Source organism: Colobus angolensis, unplaced genomic scaffold (genome assembly GCF_000951035.1).
Source record: "Colobus angolensis palliatus isolate OR3802 unplaced genomic scaffold, Cang.pa_1.0 Scaffold114, whole genome shotgun sequence".
Lineage (NCBI taxonomy): Eukaryota > Metazoa > Chordata > Mammalia > Primates > Cercopithecidae > Colobus > Colobus angolensis.
This window is the reverse complement of record NW_012112475.1, coordinates 662442-684666: the sequence shown is the minus strand read 5'-3', so window position 1 is coordinate 684666 and position 22225 is coordinate 662442. Positions and strand designations below refer to the sequence as shown.

The following is a 22225-nucleotide window of genomic DNA, read 5'->3' as shown; positions in this document are numbered from 1 at the left end:
TTGGCCTTCCAAAGTGCTGGGATTACAGGTGTGAGCCACCACACCAAGCTATTACACCCTTAAAATAGAACCTAGATAACTTCCCAGCCTCACCTCGTTTGCAGCTGCCTTTCTGACAGTCTAGGGTTTGGGGATATGGGGCTGCATTTATCAGGAATAACAGTGCAGTGACAGCAGCTTGGATCAAAACTACTCAGGATGATTAAGTAGATCACCTTTATGAAATGTTCCCTCTTCCGTCCCCCTCTTTCCGTAAAGACACACAGGAGGGATTAGCTTTTGGGTTCTTAGAGGATGTTTATGGATCCTCACTGCTTGCAGTTGGTTAAGATGAAGTTAGATGCTGCATATAGCCTGTCAAAATGTCCTTTGACCGTTTTCTGTGTTGGTGTATTTAGGGGAGTGGGCTTTTTATGTTTATGAAGATGGTTGGAATTTTGTCCTGATAACAACTGGGGGTTGGGAGAGGTGGTGTTTCAGAGATGGGTAATGTGTATCTGGTCATGTCACACTCTCCTTAAAAATCTGATGGCCCCAACATTGCCTACATATTAAAGTTAAAACAAATGTGACCCATGAGGTCAATGTGTTGAATTTATTGGATAGAATCTTGTAGTTGAGGGACCTTATGGTCATTTAGACCAGCTACTTGGCTGGCATTTGAGTTGGTTACTCGTTGAGACTGTCTTTCATTGGATACCTCATTTTTGGAAAGTTTTTCATTCACTGAACAATTAGTAAGCGTCTATCAGACCTGGTACTACGCTCAGGGATTTGGGTTCGTAGAGCCTAGTGGGAAAGATAGGCAAGGAAACAGGCAGTGTGAGAAGTGTTGTGACAGGGACAGGTACCAGGAGAGCACAGAAAAATGATGCCTAACCCAGCACTGGAAGGTCAGGGAAGGCTTCTTTGGAGGAGAAGTTGGTTAAGCCTAGCCCTCAGGAGAAGAACAGACATAAGCCAGGAAAAGAAGAGATCTGGGGAGTCAGGGAGGAGGCAGAGATAAGACTGTTCTAGGTAGAAGGAACAGCAAGTTCCGAAATGGTGATAATAGGTTAAGACTTTTGGCCATTTACCATATCTATTATGTACTATTCTAAGAATTTAATTTGTATTAACTTATTTCTTCCCATAACCATCCTGAAGGTAAGTACTATTATTATTCCCATTCTGTAGTTGAAGAAACGGGCCAAGAGGGCTAAACAAATTTCTCAGGATTCTTGGGTGGAGCATAATGCTTGAGGTGGGTGGATGTGGCCAGACAGGAGACTTTCAAGGTAGGCAGAGCAGAAGCCAAGTCAGGAAAGGGCCTTCTTGCCTGTGTTGAGGAGTTTGGACTTCATCCCGAAGTGAGGGGGCCGTGATTCGATGTACATTTTGAAAGGATATCTCTGGCTGCCTGTTCAGGAGTGGACTGGAGAGCTAGAGCACTGTGGGCAGAGAGACCAGTTAGGAGGTTGGCAAGAGGTGATGGTGTTTCAAATGAAGGTGGTGGGAGAGCATGTGCAAGAGTGTGTGTAGAAAAAAGATGAAATTGCTGGGCCTGGTGGCTCATGTTTGTAGTCCCAGCACTTTGGGAGGCCAAAGTGGGTGGATCACCTGAGGTCAGGAGTTTGAGACTAGCCTGACCAACATGGTGAAACTCCGTCTCTACTAAAAATACAGAAAAAAATTAGCTGGGTGTGGTGGCGGCACCTGTAATCCCACCTACGTGGGAAGCTAAGGCAGGAGAATCACTTGGACCTGGGAAGTGGAGGTTGCAATGAGCTGAGATCGAACCACTGCACTCCAGCCTGGGTGTGAGACTCTGTCTCAAAAAAAAAGGAAAGAAAAAAGGTGGAATTGAGTCATGAGACAAAGATTATTGGTGTGGAGGGTAAGGAAGGAATCAGGATGACATCTGGTTTCTACCTGGTGCAGTTTTGTAAATGGGTGCTGTTTATTGAGGTGGGGACACAGGAGAAGAAGGAGCACGTAAGGGAGGGGGGTAGGGTTTCTTATGCAGGGTCTCCTTACATGTGCTTTTACTTACGTCTAGTTATGGATTCCAGTTCTTTGTGTCAGGTCTGAAAGGGAGAGAGTGAGAGTATGGCACAACTGGTCATGTTCCTGGCTAAACTGGATGATGCGAACATTAGGAAGAGAGGAAATATTCAATCCTAGACATCCGGGCATGGCACAGCCTGGAAACTACTTACGTTAAGCCAAGAAAAGTTTACATTTTCTCCAGGCTACGTCCTTTGGCACTGGTCTTTTCGTATATTAGTGTATTCCTCTCTAAGTCGAAGCCACTTCTCTGCTTACTCTCTGCTAGGCACTGGGAAAACAAAAGATGAGTAAAACTTATCCTAAGGAACTCATAATCCAGAAGGGCAGAAATCTCAGTAGCTTGGATACAGCAGTGGCCTGGGGAGAGGGTGGATGGGGCAGGGCAGGGTAGGACAGGATGGAGAGGGACCCGGAAGGGTTTTTATTAGGGATAGGAGTCAGGAGACCCCACTGTGTGCGCCAGTCTTTTTCTCAGGTGGCAAGTGTCTAGGTTTATTCATCCAAATAATGACTAGATGACCCACAAGGTCCCTTCTAGCAATTACATTTTAGGATTCTAGGTGGTGGTTTAGATAATATATCTCTAGGAGAGGTATTTTCTTTCTTCCTCTCCGCCTTCTTAGTTTGGCATTGGTGAGGGGGGAATGGGGGTGGAGATAGCAAGGTTTTCACTTGAGTGTCTTGGTCTTATTCAATTTTGGCCTCATGCATAAAATGTATAGCTGGTAGGGAGAAAATGACAGCCGTTAACCTGCTTGTCCTGCAACTTCCCCCTGGATACTGTAAGGATAGTTTCACACCTGTGCTCAGGATGCAGCTCACAGACCCTTAGGAATAGAGACAGTGTGCAGTGGAATAAATAGGAAATCTAGTTACTAGCCTGAGCATCGTTTGGTCAATGTGTGGGCTGGACTAAGGCCCTTTTTATAGCCTTGTTTCCTCATAAAATCATCTGGGGAGTCCCTGAAATTCTGTAAAGGTCCAAAAAGTGGGGGTGGGGAGGTAGGGACAGAAAAAGGGTTGGAGGTCCCTCTCTCTCTCATTTCTCCCCTCTCTTCGAATGAATAAGTAGAAGCAGGTATCTGGCCAAGTATTAATCTTTATCATCTTTTGTTTCCACAGCCTTGCCTTAATTTTCTCAGTGTTAGCGTCTTCTGTCATTTCATAATGGCTTTCATGGTAATCAATGTCCTGTACCTCCTGGGAGGAAGGAAGGAAAGATGGGATATTGTCCCTGGGCTCTAGTCTCCATCTCCAGAAGAACCATTTAAGACATCCACTGCCCCCTGTTCTTTATTCCGGGGTTGGGATAGGGGGTTGTGGCTGAATACTTGGATTTCCTAGAGGGTACATACTTGAGTTTCCCAGGGAGTGCTCTACTAACTAAAGTGCAAATCAGGCTGTCTTCCCAACACACCAGTGAGTTTGGGGAAAACAGCCGTCAGTGGGCTTTTGATGCTTGCCAAACCCTTGTTGATTGTAGGTATCTAATAGTCTCTGGGATCTCTGTCTTCCTGTCTGTGAAACAAGGGAATTGGACTAGATAATCTTAAGTGATATTTCTACCTTTTTACAGTTTTGTGGAAGTGGCTTGAGAATTTCTCGCTGGAAGGAGAAAGGACTTTGCTAAAGTATTGAGAGGATCTCAGAGGGTTAAATTCTGGGTTCCCAGACGATACCTTTCAGTATATAAACAGATGGATATTGGTTTTTAGAGTGGACAGCTTGCTGAAAAACTGCTTGTGAGATGAATTTATCAAATTGTATGCTGAGTTCCATTATAAACTTGGAGCTGTAGCCTCATGGGACAAACTTGGAGTCTAAGACTATAAAAAAATTACATTTAAATATGTAGCAAACTTTAAAGTCACGTAATAAAGGAAAAAAAAACACTTTAAGATTCTCACGCAGTGGTAGTAATGAAAAAACACTAGACCAGAAACTTGCATTTCTTGAGAGCTTTAGCTTTTGGAGTATATACCCCTACTGAGGTTACCTGCCCCTTGAAGTGCCATCTGTAGAGACTGAATAGTTCTGTTTGTCAAGGTAAGACTCACTGCTTTATTCCAAGTAAATATTCTCTTTTAGAATGCCAGATTTAGAAGCTTAATATTATTGGCCAGATTTTCTTCATTCCAGAAGCATTTATCTGGTATTTAGCTGTCCCTGTTTGTTTATTTTATTAAGGATTTTAATAAGCTTAGTTAATGGTACTGTTTACATGGTGTCTGTTGATCTCTTTGTCTAGTTTTCTTCGAAATTATTTGTGTTAGTGAAAGCAAGCCCAGCAGTAGATTTAAAAGGGTCATTTCCATAACTTCATTTATCTAGATCTGGGTTTTCTTTGTGAGAGATATGACCACACTATACTGAGAAGTCAAATGTTTCCCTTTTTTTTTTTTTTTTTTTCTCTCTGAGACAGTTGTTCTGTCACCCAAGCTGGAGTGCAGTGGTGTGATCTCGGCTCACTACAAGCTCCTCCTCCTGGGTTCACGCCATTCTCCTGCCTTAGCCTCCCGAGTAGCTGGGACTGTAGGTGCCCGCCGCCACACCTGGCTAATTTTTTGTGTTTTTAGTAGAGATGGGGTTTCACAGTGTTTGCCAGGATGGTCTCGATCTCCTGACCTCGTGATCTGCCCGCCTGTGCCTCCCAAGGTGTTGGGATTACAGGTGTGAGCCACCGAGCCCGGCCATGTTATTTCCTTTTTATCCAGAACATTAATTTAAGGCTTTGGAATTTTGTTCTTGCGGATACCTGTAAGGTGGTACTGAGGAATGGTGTTGCTGCCAATGTAATAATGAGGGCTGTGCGTGACTCAGTTGAACACAAGAATAACTTCTCGGCCAGGTGCGGTGTCTCAAGCCTGTAATCCCGGCACTTTGGGAGGCCGAGACGGGCGGATCACGAGGTCAGGAGATCGAGACCATCCTGGCTAACACGGTGAAACCCCGTCTCTACTAAAAATACAAAAAACTAGCCGGGCGAGGTGGCAGGTGCCTGTAGTCCCAGCTACTGGGGAGGCTGAGGCAGGAGAATGGTGTAAACCCGGGAGGCGGAGCTTGCAGTGAGCTGAGATCTGGCCACTGCACTCCAGCCTGGGCGACAGAGTGAGACTCTGTCTCAAAAAAAAAAAAAAAAGAATAACTTCTCTTCAGACTTTTAAAGATTTACCCTAAATTGATTCTTACACCAATTAAAATCAACCCTTCCTAAACTTAGGGTTCAGAGGAAGTTACTTAGTTGCTGTGGCATGATTATTTATGCTTGGGAGTCCAACAGCCTTCCATCCCTAATCTCAACCATTCGTTCCAGGAATTTGGAGTACCTCCTATGTGTTCTCCTTGTGGAGAACATAAAAACCAACAAGACATAATTCCTGTCCACAAATTACTTTGAGTCTTGAGAGGAAGACAGAGAAGTAATTCAAATCCAGCCTGCTGCCCTGGCTCATATATTTGGATTGAGAGTTCAAACGGAAAATAACATAATTGATGGCTACGTCAGTAGACAAGGAGACCAGTTTGATAATCTGACTTCCAGTGTGTAGACTTTTTTTTTTTTTTTGGCATTCCCTTCTCTCCCTTCTGTTTTTTACAGATATTTATCCTCCGCTGCTAAGGTGTCCAACACCCAGTGTGTAAAGTCAGGAATGTTAGAATAGGGGACAACATTGCCCTTCAGGTTTGGGTGGCCAGATACCTGCATCTGAACAGTTCTCTGGCTGGCTTCAAGAAGATTTGGTATTGTTTTGCTTCTTATGAAGAAATGAAGAAAATTAAGTTTCATACTAAATTATTTTAAGTTTTATTACGCTCTATTTTGAAGTAAAATTGCTCTGTTTTGTATGCAAGTGGAATTATCTGAAGTGTGGTTTCTGGCATTCGATCAGTCTGTGATTTAATAATTGTGATTATATTGTAGTTTGTGAAGCCCATTGCCACTGCCTCTGCTAGCCGCCTTTGAACACTTTGCAGCAAGGAGCCCTAGCAAATGGAAATGGTGGGCACATTGAGGCTCTCCTGGTTTTGAAGGGCTCTTCCCTCTTTCCTACTCTTCAGAGAGAAATGTTACTTGGGATGCTGTGTTGTGCTCCCTATTTCTTCCAACAATTTAGCATTGCCTGTGGGGTCTGGAATAATAAGGCCATGTAAACTGGAGATGTCATCTCTCACTCTGAAGTTCCATTTTCTTGTCTATGAAGTGCGGTTAATACTCCATATCTTGCCTTCAAGATTTTACAATTAGAACGTTGTAAAATCACGAGACAATTTATATGTGAAGAATCCATTAGTCATTTGTCAGAGGTGAAAGGTAAGTGGCAGAATTTTCCGTAGGAGGGGAGATCGATCTCTTTGTAGGGAGCAGGGAGAGTGATCTCAGCTGGTCTCTGGGATTGGGAAAAGGTGTGATGAAAGCATTTGGACAGGGGCAATGATGAAGCAAAAGACTAGAGGTGAACTGTGTAACGGAAACAGTGAGTGAGTGTTCTCTAACCTCATACTCTTAAGTCCTAGGTTAGGCATATGTTTAGCTTTAGTAAATACGCCACGGTTTTAAAAGGCCTGCCAGATTACATGGTTAGCGATGAGAAAATTGCTGCTGTTTTGTGTCCTTGTAAACGCTTGGGATTAGCTGTCTTTTTCATTTGAAGCCATTCTGGTTAGTATAGATGTGAATTTTAAGAACCATAATATGAATTCTCACATAGCAAGTACCATAAAGGGGTACAGTGATTGGGAAGGTCAGAAGGGGAAGAGATTGCTTCCTTTGTACATGGAGGAGGGGCAGAGGGGGAGTTCCCAAGGAACATTTGTGGACCAGTGAGTATTTGTGCTGGACCTTGCAGGATAAGGATAATGACCATCTGTTGTCCAGGACCATTTTAATTTCTAATATTCTGTCTGGTTGTACTTACAGATTATGAAATACCAGTATTGCCATGTCTGTACTGTATCTCCCATACTGTTTAGAAGCAACACCCAGGTATCTTTTCCTCAACTGATGTACTTCCCTTCCCCCCTTTTCCAGAAAGAATGTTCACAGGTGATTAGGCTGCAGAGATAGAGAACATTCTGTGCAATGGGGACAACTTGAGTAGAGGCACAGATGAATGACTAGACTGAGTAGCATCCATATTTCTGCTAATGAGCAGGCGGTGGAAGGGTCCCACACTTTGGAGATGGGTGATACCTTCTCATAGCCTCTTAGAGCAGAGCAAGGTCATGTCGTTATGAAGCCAGTTTGTATTTAAACTGGATAAAAGGATGAGAATGATCTCTTTGCTTATAATTACATCATTTCAGGAAGGAAATTAATCCAGTGAACAGTCATACTTGAAGTATATCAAAAGAGAGTTTTTCTTCTTAAAATGGTTGGGGAGGGAAGGGAATACTGAAACCTACAGAACTTAGTCTCTCAGAGCTCATCTATTACTTGTATATTTGCTCAGGGAAAAAATTGCCATTTCTTTGTCAGCTTTTATCCTGCCAGTGGACCCTAGCTGGGTGTTTATTTTGTGTAGTTTTACCAAATCACTTTGAAGGTTGACATGAACATTGATCATGTCTTAGAGCCTTTCTTCTTTGTTCTGTCAGCAAATATTAGAAAATGTACCTTAAATTACTTGGTTGGGGAAAATAAGGTGGCCCTGCCTGCTTCCAGAGAACAGCACTTTCATGTTAAACATTAGTCGGCTTCTGATCCTGTGTCAGGTCATGGGGTGTTTGTCAAGATAGACATGGTGCTAGAGCTGCCACTAGGGACTTTCACTAGAGAATTTCTAGGCCCCCTGTCGAGGAGACTAGTTGAGTAGTTGATTTAAAAATCTGATGGGCCAGGCACAGTGGCTCACAGCCTGTAATCCCAACACTTTGGGAGGCCGAGAGAGGCAGATCATGAGGTAAGGTCATGAGATAAGGAGATCGAGACCATCCTGGCCAACATGGTGAAACCCAAACCCCGTCTTTACTAAAAATACCAAAATTAGCTGGGCGTGATGGCGCCTGCCTGTAATCCCAGCTACTCGGGAGGCCGAGACAGAAGAATCACTTGAACCAGGGAGGTGGAGGTTGTAGTGAGCTGAGATCCAGCCACTGCACTCCAGCCTGGGCGACAGAGCAAGACTCCGTCTCAAAAAAAAAAAAAAAAAAAATCTGACCTGGGTTTTAAATGTTAGCACATCCGCTGTGTTGAGATACTATACTTAATACCTTGTGTTTATACTAATAAAGCTCATATTTACTGAAGGTTACTATGTGTGAGGCCTTTTATATATATATAAAATATTATTTAATTCTCACCTCAAACCTAAGAAGTAGGTTGTGTTGATTGTGATCATGCAGATAGGAAATCGAGACACAGGGAGGTTAAGAGATATGCCGTGGTTGGCCGGGCGTGGTGGCTCATGCCTGTAATCCCAGCACTTCGGGAGGCTGAGGCGGGTGGATCATGAGGTCAGGAGATCGAGACCACGGTGAAACGCCATCTCTACTAAAAATACAAAAAATTAGCTGGGCGTGGTGGCGGGCGCCTGTAGTCCCAGCTACTCGGGAGGCTGAGGCAGGAGAATGGCCTGAACCCGGGAGGCGGAGCTTGCAGTGAGCCGAAATCACACTACTGTACTCCAGCCTGGGGTGACAGAGCGAGACTCTGTCTCAGGAAAAAAAAAAAAAAAGATGTTGTGGTCACGCTGCTGATAGATGGAGTTGCTAGGATTGAAACCTAACCAATTCCTCTTTATTTTTAATATGGAAAATTTCAAATATACACAAAGTTGAATAGGTTAATAAAATATGATTTATCCATCACTTGACTTCAACAGTTAGCAGTTCATGGTCAGTCTTGTTTCATTTATACCCCTACCTACTTTTTTTCATTCTGTGCTTTGAAGAAAATCTCAGCTATCATATTTTGTCCTTAAATATTTCACAGTGTGTCTCTAAAAGATGACTTCTAAAAACAGTTGTAATGCCATTACCATCTTTATAAAGTTTAACAGTACCTTAATAAAATAAAAATCCACATGATTGTGTTCAAATGTTCGATTGTTTTGTAAATGTCACAACTTTATTTTGATAGTTTGATTCAGGATTCTTATAAAGTCTACACATGGTTCTTAAGTCTTTTAAGTCTCACATAATTTATATGGTCCCTTCTACAGTCACACTTTGCATAGAGATGTTTCAGTCAATGATGGGCCGCAGATATGACAGTGGTCTAATATGATTGTAATATCATTTTTTTTTTTTACTGTACCCATTGTATGTTTTAGATGCACAAATACTTACTATTGTGTTACAGTTGCCTACAGTATTCAACACAGTAATATGCTGTATAGGTTTGTAGCCTAGAAGCAACTCTATACAGCGTATACTATGTAGTCTAGGTGTGCAGTAGGCTATACCACCCAGGACTGTGTAAGTGCACACTGGTGTTTGCACAAGGACGAAATCGCCTGATGATGCATTTCTCAGAATGTATCCCCGTTGCTAAGTGATGCATGACTGTAGTTATCCCCCGTTTATTTGTTGAAGAAGCTGGGTGTTTTTTTCTATAGATTTTTCCATGTTCTGGATTTTGCTCATTGCGTTCCTATGGTGTGTTTTCTGTGTTTCTTTGTCCTCTGTATTTTCTGTCAATTGTTGGTTAAGGACAATATCTCTTTTTTTTTGAGATGGAGTCTTGCTCTGTCACCCAGGCTGGAGTGCAGTGGTGTGATCTCAGCTCACTGCAAGCTCCGCCTCCCAGGTTCACGCCATTCTCCTGCCTCAGCCTCCTGAGTAGCTGGGACTACAGGCGCCCGCCACCACACCTGGCTAATTTTTTGTATTTTTACTAGAGACAGGGTTTCACCGTGTTAGCCAGGATGGTCTCAATCTCCTGACTTCGTGATTTGTCCACCTCGGCCTCCTAAAGTGTTGGGATTACAGGCGTGAGCCACCACACCTGGATATTGTTAAGAGAACAATATCTCTTAACCCTCATGACAGCCCTACAAAAATAGGTGTTGTTCTTATTTTGTAGGTCAGAAAACAGACTGAGAGAGGTTGGGTGGCTTGTCCAAAGCCACACCTGGATTTGAACACAGGCCTACCTGTCTGCAAAGCTTTTGTTCCTTCATCACTAAACCACTCTGTGACCTTAGGCAAATCATTTTAAGTTCTCTGGGTCAGCCAGGTACACCTGTAATCCCAGGACTTTGGGAGGCCAAGGCGGGCGGATCATGAGGTCAAGAGATCGAGACCATCCTGGCCAACATGGTGAAAGCCTGTCTCTACTAAAAATACAAAAAATTAGCTGGGCTTGGTGGCATGCGCCTGTAGTCCCAGCTACTCAGGAGGCTGAGGCAGGAGAATCGCTTGAACCCAGGAGGCAGAGGTTGCAGTGAGCCAGGATTGCACCATTGCACTCCAGCCCGGGCAATAAGAGCGAAACTCCATCTCAAAAAAAAAAAAAAAGAAGTTCTCTGCGCCTTCACTTCTTTGTTTGTGACCGTTTGAGTGCCTACCATGTTATGGTATGGTACTAGATGGTGTGAATAATACCCGTATGAGTAAGACTGTCTTCAAGGAGCATGTAGTCAATCAGGGACTGCAAGACCATATGCTATTTCAGACAAGGTCATTGTGGGGCAATGGGATCCTTAATCTCCCTTAAGAGTTTCCTGCCTCCCTGCCATCGTGTCTTGCTGTTTTCTGTGCCATGCTCTTCACTGCTGCCTGGTACCTTTTCCTACAAACCAGTTTTGTTGTATTCTCCCTGCTGTAAGTCTAGCATAGGAGTTTTGGTAAATAAACAAAAGTTTTTCCAGCAATAAACTTTTCTTTGGATTGAGTTATTATTTCAAGGGCAGCTACTCTTTTTTTCTCTTGTGTTTGGCAAAGGTGTTATTACTTTTATGGAGATGCTGAAGGAATCTGGGGAAGATAGAATAATGATGGAATGAAGCATGGGGAATGCCATCCTGCATCAGGGGAGAACATATATTTAGCATTGTACTGTTCACTCCCAAGGGCATCTAATGGGGTAATTTTGCTCTTTTGCAAAGACAAGGAGCTTTTAGTTGTGATGTTCAGGGAGCAGAATTTTAAAGGTATTCCATTTAGGGGAACCAAGCTGCTGAACTTTCATCTTCATTGGGCAGTCCTTGGGGCACTCTTAAATCCTTTCTGTTCCAGATCTGTTCAGTCTTATCCTCTAGATCAGAGGTCACATACTGGTAGCCCCTTGGACTCCGTCTGGCCTGTGTACATATTTTGTTTGGCCTGCAGCGGCAGTGTCGTTTTTTAAATTGAGACAGGGTCTTGCTCTGTTACCCAGGCTGGAGTGCAGTGGCACAATTGTAGCTTACTACAGCCTTGAACTCTTAGGCTCAAGCTATCCTCACGCTATCTCCTGAGTAGCTGGAATGACAGAGACATGCCACTACACTCAAGTGCTTTTTAAAGTTTTTTGTAGAGATAAGGTCTTGCTTTGTTACCTAGGCTGGTCTCACACTCTTGGCTCAAGCAATTCTGCTATCTTGGCCTCCCAAAGTGCTGGGATTATGTGTGAGCCATTGCACCCAGCCTCTGTTATTATTTTGAGTGGAATAAAAGCCTGGGGGAGATTGAAACTGCTTTTCAGTGGAGATTGTATGTATGTGTGAGATGAGAGGTCCTGTCATGGGGCTATGAAGGTGACTGATTTCTCATGAAAAAGGAGGATGATTTTTGAGAAAGTAGCAGAGACTAGAACCTGACGCTGACCATGAGCAATTTTTCCATTTATAAGAGTGGGAGTAGGCCTGTCCTCTACCTGGGATTTGTTTTGTTTTGTTTTGGTGTTTTTTTTGTTTTTTTTTTTGAGACAGAGTCTCGCTCTGTCACCCAGGCTGGAGTCAGTGGCTTGATCTCGGCTCACTGCAACCTCTGCCTCCTGGGTTCAAGCAGTTCTCCTTTCTCAGCCTCCCAACTAGCTGGGACTATAGATGCGCGCCACCACGCCTGGCTAATTTTGTATTTTTAGTAGAGACAGGGTTTCACCAATTTGGCTAGGCTGATCTCGAACTCCTGACCTTGTAATCTGCCCTCCTCAGCCTCCCAAAGTGCCAGGATTACAGACGTGAGCTGCCACGCCCCGGCCTCTACCAGGGTTGTTGTATTGTGACTCCTTGTACACTGGCTAGTCCATGCTTTAGAAGCTTGTAACCTGAAGCAAAGAGACATGGCTTGGATCTTTGGGCAACCCTTTGAAGCATCGGCCCAATTTGGCAGAAGCTTTTGAGTTTACAACTTTATGTACTTAATGTTCTTCATTTCTCTACTTTTTTCCACTTTCTGCTTCCTTACTGACTGGCTTCTTTAGACAGCATATTTGTTCTCAAGTTTGTCAGAGTCACACCATTTCCTATTGTTTCTTTGATACTCAAGCCCAGTGTCAGTTGCCATTTATCACCAGAGTAGCACTTTTTTTGGGAAACACTTGATCAGCTCATTTTTGCTAGCTGCTTGCCACCAAGGTCCAACCCAACTCTAGAAGGAACGCTAATATTGAAGAGACTTTTACCCAGTTAAGGTGCTGGTGAATCCCCTGCGACTAAGTAAATTATCTTCATTTTACTGGGAACTTTTGGTGCCCTTATTGGCTGGTAAATCCGTCTCCTGGCCTATCTTAGGACTTCATATGGACAGCAAACTAGTCAAGGCTCAGTGCATCATGACCTTGTCAAGTTGGCATTTTTTGCAATCCTTGTTATATATTTGTAAGGTAGAGTGGAAGTGAGTCTGATGCGTCATGAAGGAAACCATGGACATTAATTCAAAATCAAAACTGTTTTACTTATGAGTTGGTACCTGGTCTTTTTTTCTTCCAGTGGCACTCTGTTGCCCAAACTGGAATGCAGTGGCGCAATCTCAGCTCACTGCAGCCTCTACCTCCCTGTCTCAAGTGATTCTCCCACCTCAGCCTCCTGAGTAGCTGGGACTACAGGCACGCACCACCACGTCCTGTTGTTTTTATGTTTTATTTTGTAGAGATAGGGTCTTGCTCTTTTACAAACCAGGCTGGTCTTGAACTCCTGGGCTCAAGCCATCCTCCTGCCTTGGCCTCCCAAAGTGCTGGGATTACAGGCCTGAGCCACTGCACCAGGCCTGAAAGTAGGCAAAAGAATCACCCAGAAAGTCACCTGCTGGTTCCCTTTGACTTCTTATGATTACTGTAACATCATCCAGTATGTGGAGTACTGTGGTAATTTCCATGACAACTGATCCTGATTTCCAGATAAAGAGAGGAAGCTAATAAGTGTTAGGAACTCAAAAAGGGTAGTAGGCTAAGTTCTTGTGATGCTAAGTAGAATTTTTAGCTGAAAGGCCATTTCAGCGGCAACTGCCTGATTAAACCTCTTGCTCTTGTAGGTCTGGAGAGGTTAAGCAACTTGCGTAAGGGATTGCTGTGTTTGTGGAATAAACTCTGGATCCTCAGCTTAGTATCTCTCTGTGCCTGCTATTCTGCATAACTTTTTTCATTGTATCTCGGCTGAACTGCGAGCTCTATGAAGGCAGAAACCATGTCTGTCTTGTTGATGAGTGTTTTTCCAGAGCCTGGCATAGGATCTAAGTATTTTTTGAGTGAATGAATAAAGTGGGGGGTGGTTTCTCAAACTGGAACACATGGCTGCATAGTAGATGATACATGAAATCACAGGGTAAAGCATACGTCTTCCTGAAGTGTCAGTATACTTAGATTTTCTCGGAGTTGGATTAGTTTAAATATTATAACTGGTAATTTAAAGTTTGCTTTGAACTTTAAATATCTTTATGGAATGAATGATAAATTAGCATGAATTGTTTAGATAAAGTGAGAAAGCATTAAATAAGTTACAGGATTATAGCAGGCCCTTTGAATTCTACCCCAGGGTGAGTCTGGCATCATCAGATCTCTGACATTTTTAAGAGCAGCTAGAAATCTAATTTTTTAGAAAGTGAGATCTGATTTTGAATGTTAGCAATTAACTCAGAGGTTTTTAAGTAAATTTGTACATATCAGACATATTCTTGGGCCTAAACATCTGCTTGTGACCTTTGAGATAAAATACAGGTCTGAGCAGGAACTAGCCTTTGGATAGGGCCAAGATAGGTGGTGGTGTCAGGGATAGCTCCTATTCTGAGTCTGGCTCCTTCAGATTTCAAACTAACCATAAGCAGCAGTGGAAAGAGTAAAGCTAGAGACTTGATCAGAACAGATTCCCACAGTAAACATCCTCTATAGGAAACTGCTTCTGTAACTCACAGGCTACCATATCCCTTCTCATTTACTCCCCTTGTTTTGCAGATGAAACTAAGGTCCAGAGAAGGAACCAGAGTTTTCTTCTAGGACCCTAAGAAGCAGCCATGGGACCAGATGCGGTGGTTCACAGCATTTTGGGAGGCCGAGGCAGGCAGATCACTTGAGGTCAGGAGTTCGAGACTAGCCTGGCCAACATGATGAAACCCCATCTCTACCAAAAATACAAAAAGTAGCCAGGTGTAGTGGCACACGCCTGTAGTCCCAGCTACTCGGGAGGCTTAGGCATGAGAATCGCTTGAACCCAAGAGGCAGAGTTGCAGTGAGCTGAGATTGCGTCACTGCACTTCAGCCTGAGCGACAGAGTGAGACCCTGTCTCGAAAGAAAGAAAGAAAGAAAAAGAAAAGAAGCAGCCATGGGTCCGGGGCAGGCTTCACTTCAAACTCCTGAGCTTTGTTTGGTTTTCCTGCCTCACACACTCTTGGGCCATGGGGCAGTGGCTTCTGGCATAGCCTGTGGTGGTTGGGAGAGCTGGGTTAAGGCTTCTTGGTGCAGCCCTATCATCATGAAGTGGTGGAAGGTTGAGGTGGCAGGTGGTAATGTGCTGAGCCTCTTCTTGGTGCAAAGAGTCTATTTCTGTCACTAGCATCAGATTGACTTTTTTTTTTTTGCCGAGAAAGATGTAGAAGACAGCTCAGCAAAAAGAAGCCTCAGGGCCCAGATAGAGCTATCCGTCCTTGTGCCTTCCTTGCCTCTTATCTTCCTCTTCTTTTTCCTTTCCTCCACCTCCTTTCTTTTTGAGCCCTACTTACCCTCTCTTCTGCATCCTCCCCAACCCCCCATCCTTTGTCTTTTTCCTCGCTGTCGCCCTTCTTGAGAAGTTCTTGTATTGCTACTGTAGTGCGCAGAGCTTGGGATTGAACCTATTTTCTTTGTTTTTAAAGGAAACTTGCAGTAAAAAGTAGGGCATCTAAAATAGGGAGACTAGACATCTTGAAACTGTCCCCTCTTCTTCTCCATTCCCACCTCAAGTCATAAAGAATGAAATCTAAACTGGCCTTGGCCACAAGGCTCATGCAGTCTGGTGCCATATCACTTTGCTGCCGTTTGTCAGCAGCAAAGTGCTTAATACCCGCTGTTTCCCTGTGTTTCTGCCCAGTAGGAGGTTCCCTGGATGTGCCAGGCTGTATCATGACTTTGACTACAGTCAGTCCCTGGTTTACAGTTTGACTTACTGATTTTTTGACTTTATGTTGGTATGAAAGTGATATGCATTCAGTGGAAACCGTACTTGGACTACTCATACAACTAGTCTGTTTTCACTTTCAATACAGTATTCAATAAATTATATGAGCTATTCAACACTGTATTATGAAATAGGCTTTGTGTTAGTTGATTTTGCTCACCTGAAGGCTAGTGTTAATGTTCTGAGCATATTCAAGGTAGGCTAAGCTAAGCTACGGTGTTTGGTAAGTGCATTTTCCCAGCCTGGGCAACATAGACTTCATCTCTTAAAAAAACAAAACAAAACAAAACAAAACAAAAAAACTAGCTCATGTAATGGGGCATTCCTGTAGTTTCAGCATCTACCTGGGAGGCTGGGGTGGGAAGATCGCTGGAGCCTGGGAGGTTGAGGCTGTAGTAAGCCTTGATTGTGTCACTGTACTCCCGCCTAGGCATCAGAATGAGACCTTGTCTCAAAAAAGAAAAAAAAAGCCTTTCAACTTAACGATATTTTCAGCTTACAATGGGCTTATTGGGATGTAACCCTGTTGTAAATTGAGCAGCATCTGTATTTCCCCTAAGTAGAAATCCCCTTATCTTCTTATCTCCTTTACCTGACAGACTCCTACTTATCTTTCATATCAATTCCAATGCCACTTCCTCAGGGAAGCCTTCTCTGATCACTACAGAAGCAGAATTAATTTTGATCAAATAAAATACAGGATTTTTAGCAGACCCTTTGACTTCTAGGACTGCTGTAGTTGTACTCTAGTGCTATGTCACACCCAAGTCCTCTCTCATTCATTAGATCGAGACATTACAGACCAGGGGATAGTGTGCTACTTACCTGTATTTCCCTTGTGTCTCTGAAATAGGCTTGGCACAAATAGTACTTGTAAAATGAATGATGGAAATGTGTATGCATTGGTACTCATAGTTTGGTGTTAAGTGCTACAGATGAAATATGACAAAGTGTGCTTTGAAAGAAGAGGCTTAATTTGGGGGTGACTAAAATCAAAAGAAATTGACTTGAGGGTCTCTGTTTTGTAAGAATACATAATTAGCTTAAATAAGCAGCAAAAGGTTAGTTTTAATTATGTAGTTTCTGTTAAGTGTTTTTGTCTCTTTTACCTCAATTTGAACAGGTAAGTTTGCCTGCTTGCTGGACATGCCTCAGAACACATGAATAGCCCATACTAGATCTTGGGAACGTGGATCTTAATGTCACTTTGGAATAAGTTCTTATATAAATACCCCCAGCCTTTTGAGAACGGGGCTTATTAAAGGACGCATGTGTAGGGCCAGTACCTACTGGCAGTTGGGTTCAGGGAAATGGGATTGACGTTTTAAAAAGCAGTCTGATTCTTAGCTCTTGAAACTATTGTTAACTTAAATTTCCAGTAATTAAAAATTTTAAATTTTAGAATTAGAATTGCCAATACTTTGACCTTTGAGAAGGATTTCTTAGAAATAAATTTAGTAATGTCCTCAAGACAAACTTTTTTCTTTAAAACTTGGTATTGGTTGTTAACTTTTACACAGTTCTGAGTACTGTTAATATCTGGAAAGTATCTTGAGATATCAGTGGAAAGCTAAACAATCTAAATTTAACATGAAATACTTCTTTATGATTTAGAAAATAAAATCAGATTTTTTCTTTTTTCTTTTTTTTTTTTTGAGGCGGAGTCTCGCTCTGTCGCCCGGAGTGCAGTGGCCAGATCTCAGCTCACTGCAAGCTCCGCCGCCTCCCGGGTTTACGCCATTCTCCTGCCTCAGCCTCCGGAGTAGCTGGGACTACAGGCGCCCGCCACCTCGCCCGGCTAGTTTTTGTATTTTTAGTAGAGACGGGGTTTCACCGTGTTAGCCAGGATGGTCTCGATCTCCTGACCTCGTGATCCGCCTGTCTCGGCCTCCCAAAGTGCTGGGATTACAGGCTTGAGCCACCGCGCCCGGCCTAAAATCAGATTTTTTCAAAGTCAAAAAAAGAAATATGACGAAATGCTCTGGAAATTTACTGGAATTCTTGAGAGAGAACTAACTGGAAGAAACGTTGGAAGCTTCTAGAAGCTGGTAGCATTTGAGCTTGTCCTTAAAGATTCAGCAGTTCAGTTGGCAGAGATGGTGGGAAGAACCTTCTAGATGGAAGGAATGGTTGGAGTAAAAGTAATGAGGAAATACAGAAGTCAGGCTAATCTACCCGTCCCCCTTATTCAGAATTTCTGTGAAATGTATGCTAAATCTCTGTGGGCCAGCCTAAAGGAAATTTACTTTTCTTCTATTCTTTCCTTTCCTTCTTCCTACCTCTTTTGTTCTTTTTGTCTTTTATTTTTTGTTTCTTCTCAATGTTTCCCTTTTTTTTAATCTCCCCATTTCTCTAGTCCTTTAAAAAAAAAAACCCAAAAAACAAAAAACTTTATTTACCTTTCTGTACCTACTTCTTTTTTGCACTCTTCCTAGGTAACCCGAGAAATCCAAGCCTTAGGGTGGAGATGTGAATCAGCCATACAATATTTAACTCCAAATAACACCTCCCCTTGTGAAGCTGAGAAGTAATTGAGTCATAATTGCTTCTCATCTGTCTCTTGTGTTTTATTGGCATAGACTTTTTTTTTTAACCTCCCACAATGCTGGGGGTGTCATTATCATTTTATTTTTCATAGTTGTCAAAATGTCAATTTTAATGAGAAATTTCTGCAGATAGGTTTGCCCTTGAGTGGTAGGAGCCTTCAGGCAAAGCTAGGGCTAGATGAGTCAGAAATGTTCATGGATCTGTTTTCTGATGCATACAGGTGTATAGGCCACACAGAGACAGACACACACTTTTCCCCATCCCTACAGGCTCAATGCTTTGCAACATGTGCACACACACACACACAATTGAGTCATGATGGTGCATATATGTCCTCTCTTCTATACACAAAGTATCTCCCTTACACTTTCAAGCCATCTATGCCTCCCGTATATGCACACATTTACCCTCTTACACCCCTGTCCCACTGTCTTCTACCCAGATACCCAGAATGGTGTGTGCTACAAAAGTATCTGCAAGCCTAACGCAGACACCACACTGTTCACTCCCTTACATATATGCGCAAGTCCTCCCCTCCACACATGCCCACATATACTCAGACATCTCTACCCATGCCAGATGCCACACACCGAGTACCACAGCATCCTCCACATTTCTTTATACCCAGGTGCTATCACCACCACCCCTTAGGGTGGTGTATCTTCATAACAGACATTTTAGTTTCAGACTAGTTTTGAAAGGAAATGTTCTTTGCCTACAGCCAAGCTAGCAGACTGTTAGGAAGTTGGAACCATTTATGACAGATCCTTTGGATTCAGGCCCCTAGTATAATGATGGGGGTAGGGGAGGACTGGATTAGACAACAGTGGTTTATGACCCAAGGTGAGATTGAACCTGAGTTCACTACTATTGGAAGGCGATCCCATACTTAGCACGAGAGCCAAAGCCACTGCATGTGTTCCAAATCAGAATCTCTGGGGTCTGGCATAGAAACTGATGTTTTTAATGAATTCCCTGAGTCCTTCTGTTGTGTAGCCAGGTTGGGAAACACTTATCTAGAGAAAGAACTAGAAGTAAAAAGATACGCATTATCTTCTGATACCACCTTGGATAAGTTTCTTTTCTGGACCTCAGCTTTCTCCACTGAAATATAAAAAACCTTTACTCATAAAGGACCCTTTTAGTTCTAAAATTTCATGCTGCTTTATGATGAGTTTAGTCTGGGATCTTTTTCTACCTCATGGTGTCCGTTCTCTGTGTCTGCCTGGGGCAGAGCATTTGGCCAGAGACCAGCGAGGCAGCCCAGGCCCTGACCTTCTGCCAGAAGCACTGACACAGCTCCTAATTAGAAATGGATCAATATGGGCCTGCAGCCAGGCCTGGGGAGCCTGGGAGGAGGCTGGAGTCGTGCTCCTAGGTAAGGAGAATGATTACCATGAAATGGATCTGGTTACACTTGTCAATACAACAGTTCTGCTGGTGTAGCCCACCTCCCCTGGGGACCAGCAGGCAGGGCTACCCTGAGCAAATGGGGAAATGGTTAACTTGTATCCCTATTTGATGTGTTTTCCTCACATTTTAAACTCTTACCTAATGTGATGCTAGGTACATAGTATAGGCCCCCTCTTCAGATGGAAAAATCACTTATTGAATACCTACTAAGTGTTAAATACTGAGCCTCATTGTGTTTATTTCTCCTTGCAACCCACTGGCATAGGAGGAAAAGGAAACTGAAGCTCAGAAAAGTCAAAGTGAAGTGACTTGGCTGCCCATTGTCATATAGCATAATCTCTATTGTACTATGCTATTAATATATTTCTGAGCATTTGCAACACCAATTCCAATCTGATGAACTGTTTTCTACCAGGGCCCTCCTTTACCCTTCTACAGACTGAACTGGAGCTCAGGCTGTCTCCCTGGAGCTGTTCAAAGACTGGAGAAAATTCTTGAAAACCTGTGGTAAGGCAGGTGCGGCAGATGGGGAGGGATGCTCTGCTTGCTTTTGCTTTCTCATCTCCTTTCCAAGGTCCCTAAGGAGTGAGCAGACTCTAATGGGAGAGATCAGTCATCATTTGGGATCAATGAGAACGTTTTCTTCTCTGCGGAGTGCAGAATCAGGTTTCTGAACTGGCCTTGTGCAAGGATGGGGAAGGGATTCATAACTGGATGCATTGGAGAACCTGCAGGCTTAATATGCTCAGCAGCCAGTGTGGTCAGACCAAATTCCTCCTATAGTTGGTCATTCAGCAGATACTTGTTGAGTGTCTCCTGTGTGTCAGGGCTTGTGCTAGTGCTAGGGATTCTTACATGACCTCACAATCTAGCATCAGAGTCAGACAAAGATACAAACCACAGTATAATGTATGTTCCTTAGAAGAGTGTGTAAGGGATTCTGAGATTCCAAAGGCATGAATGGGGGTTCTCCTAGGGGATATAATTGATCTGTGTTTTGAAGGAAGACTGAAGAGTAAGAGTTAAGCCAGGAAGGGCACTCCAGACCAGGGAACCAGCACAAACAAAAGCATAAAGATGTGTTTGGGAATTCTTGATAAAAGGATGGGCATTAGGCCGGGCGCAGTGGCTCAAGCCTGTAATCCCAGCACTTTGGGAGGCCGAGACGGGCGGATCACGAGGTCAGGAGATCAAGACCATCCTGGCTAACACGGTGAAACCCCATCTCTACTAAAAAAATACAAAAAACTAGCCGGGCGAGGTGGCGGGCGCCTGTAGTCCCAGCTACTCGGGAGGCTGAGGCAGGAGAATGGTGTAAACCCAGGAGGCGGAGCTTGCAGTGAGCTGAGATCCTGCCACTGCACTCCAGCCTGGGTGGCAGAGCGAGACTCTGTCTCAAAAAAAAAAAAAAAAAAGGGTGGGCATTAAAGTAGTACCTAACATGTAGCAAAACAGATTGACTGCCCTGAGCCCTTATCCTTTGCCAGATTTAAGGCTGTAGTAGTAGCTGTTGGATGGCAGTAATGCAGGAGCAGCAGGTAGGGAGGAGGAGATCGATTTATAAGCAAGTGCCGACTGAAACTTATTTCTAGACTGCTGTGGGGAAGAAGGGAGGAAGCCTGAAGAGCAGCAGCCCTCTGTCCTCTGGGCCAGACCTGCAGAGGTGTTGTGGTTCTTGGCAGTGGTTTGAAAGTTCATCTGGTCCAGGCAAATAGCTTTGCTTCTCTCATGGCAAAGTCCTCTGCTTCACACAGTCTGCCCCTCCTTTCTGTGTTCTTTTAAAGAAAGAAATTAATGGAATCTGTTCAAAATACCCCTGAAATGAAATTATATTTTTAACTCTAATTACCCTAATTAAAACTTGACAGCCATAATCCTGGAATGGCAGATATGCCTGTGACAAGCTCACTTACCCAGATGGAATGTTGTTCTGTTGTGGGTTTAGAAGAAAATTTATTTTGGTGTTTGTTTTGTTTTTTCCATCAGCAATTTAGTCTTTGACCCCACAAATTCCACAAGATAGGATAGCTGTACTTTTGGACTGCAGGCTTGCCCAGGACCCGTAATCTCAACAGTGGTTCCTTTGCATCCAGAGATAGAGCTCCTAATGATTCTTACAACATACCTTTGAGTTTTTTCTTCAGTTGAGATTGAATTGCAGCCTTTCCCTCAATGAAATCACCTGTCTTGGGGAACCAAGGATCTGTACTTGTTAGAAGGCTGTCGTCTGGTCTAGGGCTAAATACGTATTGGGGTCAGTTTAGGGCTGGTACTTACGATACACTTTGAGGCTGGGGACAAGGAGGTCTGAAAATAGGATCCCTTGGCCGGGCGCAGTGCCTCACGCCTGTAATCCCACCACTTTGGGAGGCTGAGGCAGGCAGATCACTTGAGGTCAGGAGTTCAAGTGCAGCCTGGCCTAGCTGGTGAAACCCTGTCTATACTAAAAATGTTTTTAAAATTAGCCAGGCATGGTGGCGGGCACCTGTAATCCCGGCTACTCGGGAGACTAAGGCAGGAGAATTGCTTGAACCCGAGAGGTGGAGGTTGCAGTGAGTTGAGATCGTGCCACTTGCACTCCAGCCTGAGCGACACAGTGAGACTCCGTCTCGAAAAAAAAAAGATCCTTCTGCTCTTCACATAGTTCCAGTTCCTTTAATGCAGCACAGGCGAGAGCAACCTAGTGAGATGCCTGGTCTTGGCCTCT

At 43.6% G+C, this 22225-nt stretch overlaps 1 protein-coding gene and 1 long non-coding RNA gene across 4 annotated transcripts in view; one reads left to right on the top strand and one right to left on the bottom strand.

Moving 5' to 3' along the window:
- RALY (RALY heterogeneous nuclear ribonucleoprotein) overlaps window positions 1-22225 on the top strand; it is an 87715-nt gene that overhangs the window by 3746 nt on the left and 61744 nt on the right. The window lies entirely within an intron of this gene.
- Window positions 5841-6217, bottom strand: LOC105524252. Its single transcript, XR_001003730.1, has 2 exons — window positions 6122-6217; window positions 5841-6033 (listed from the first exon to the last, which is right to left on the bottom strand). It is a non-coding gene; the product is annotated as an uncharacterized LOC105524252 (long non-coding RNA).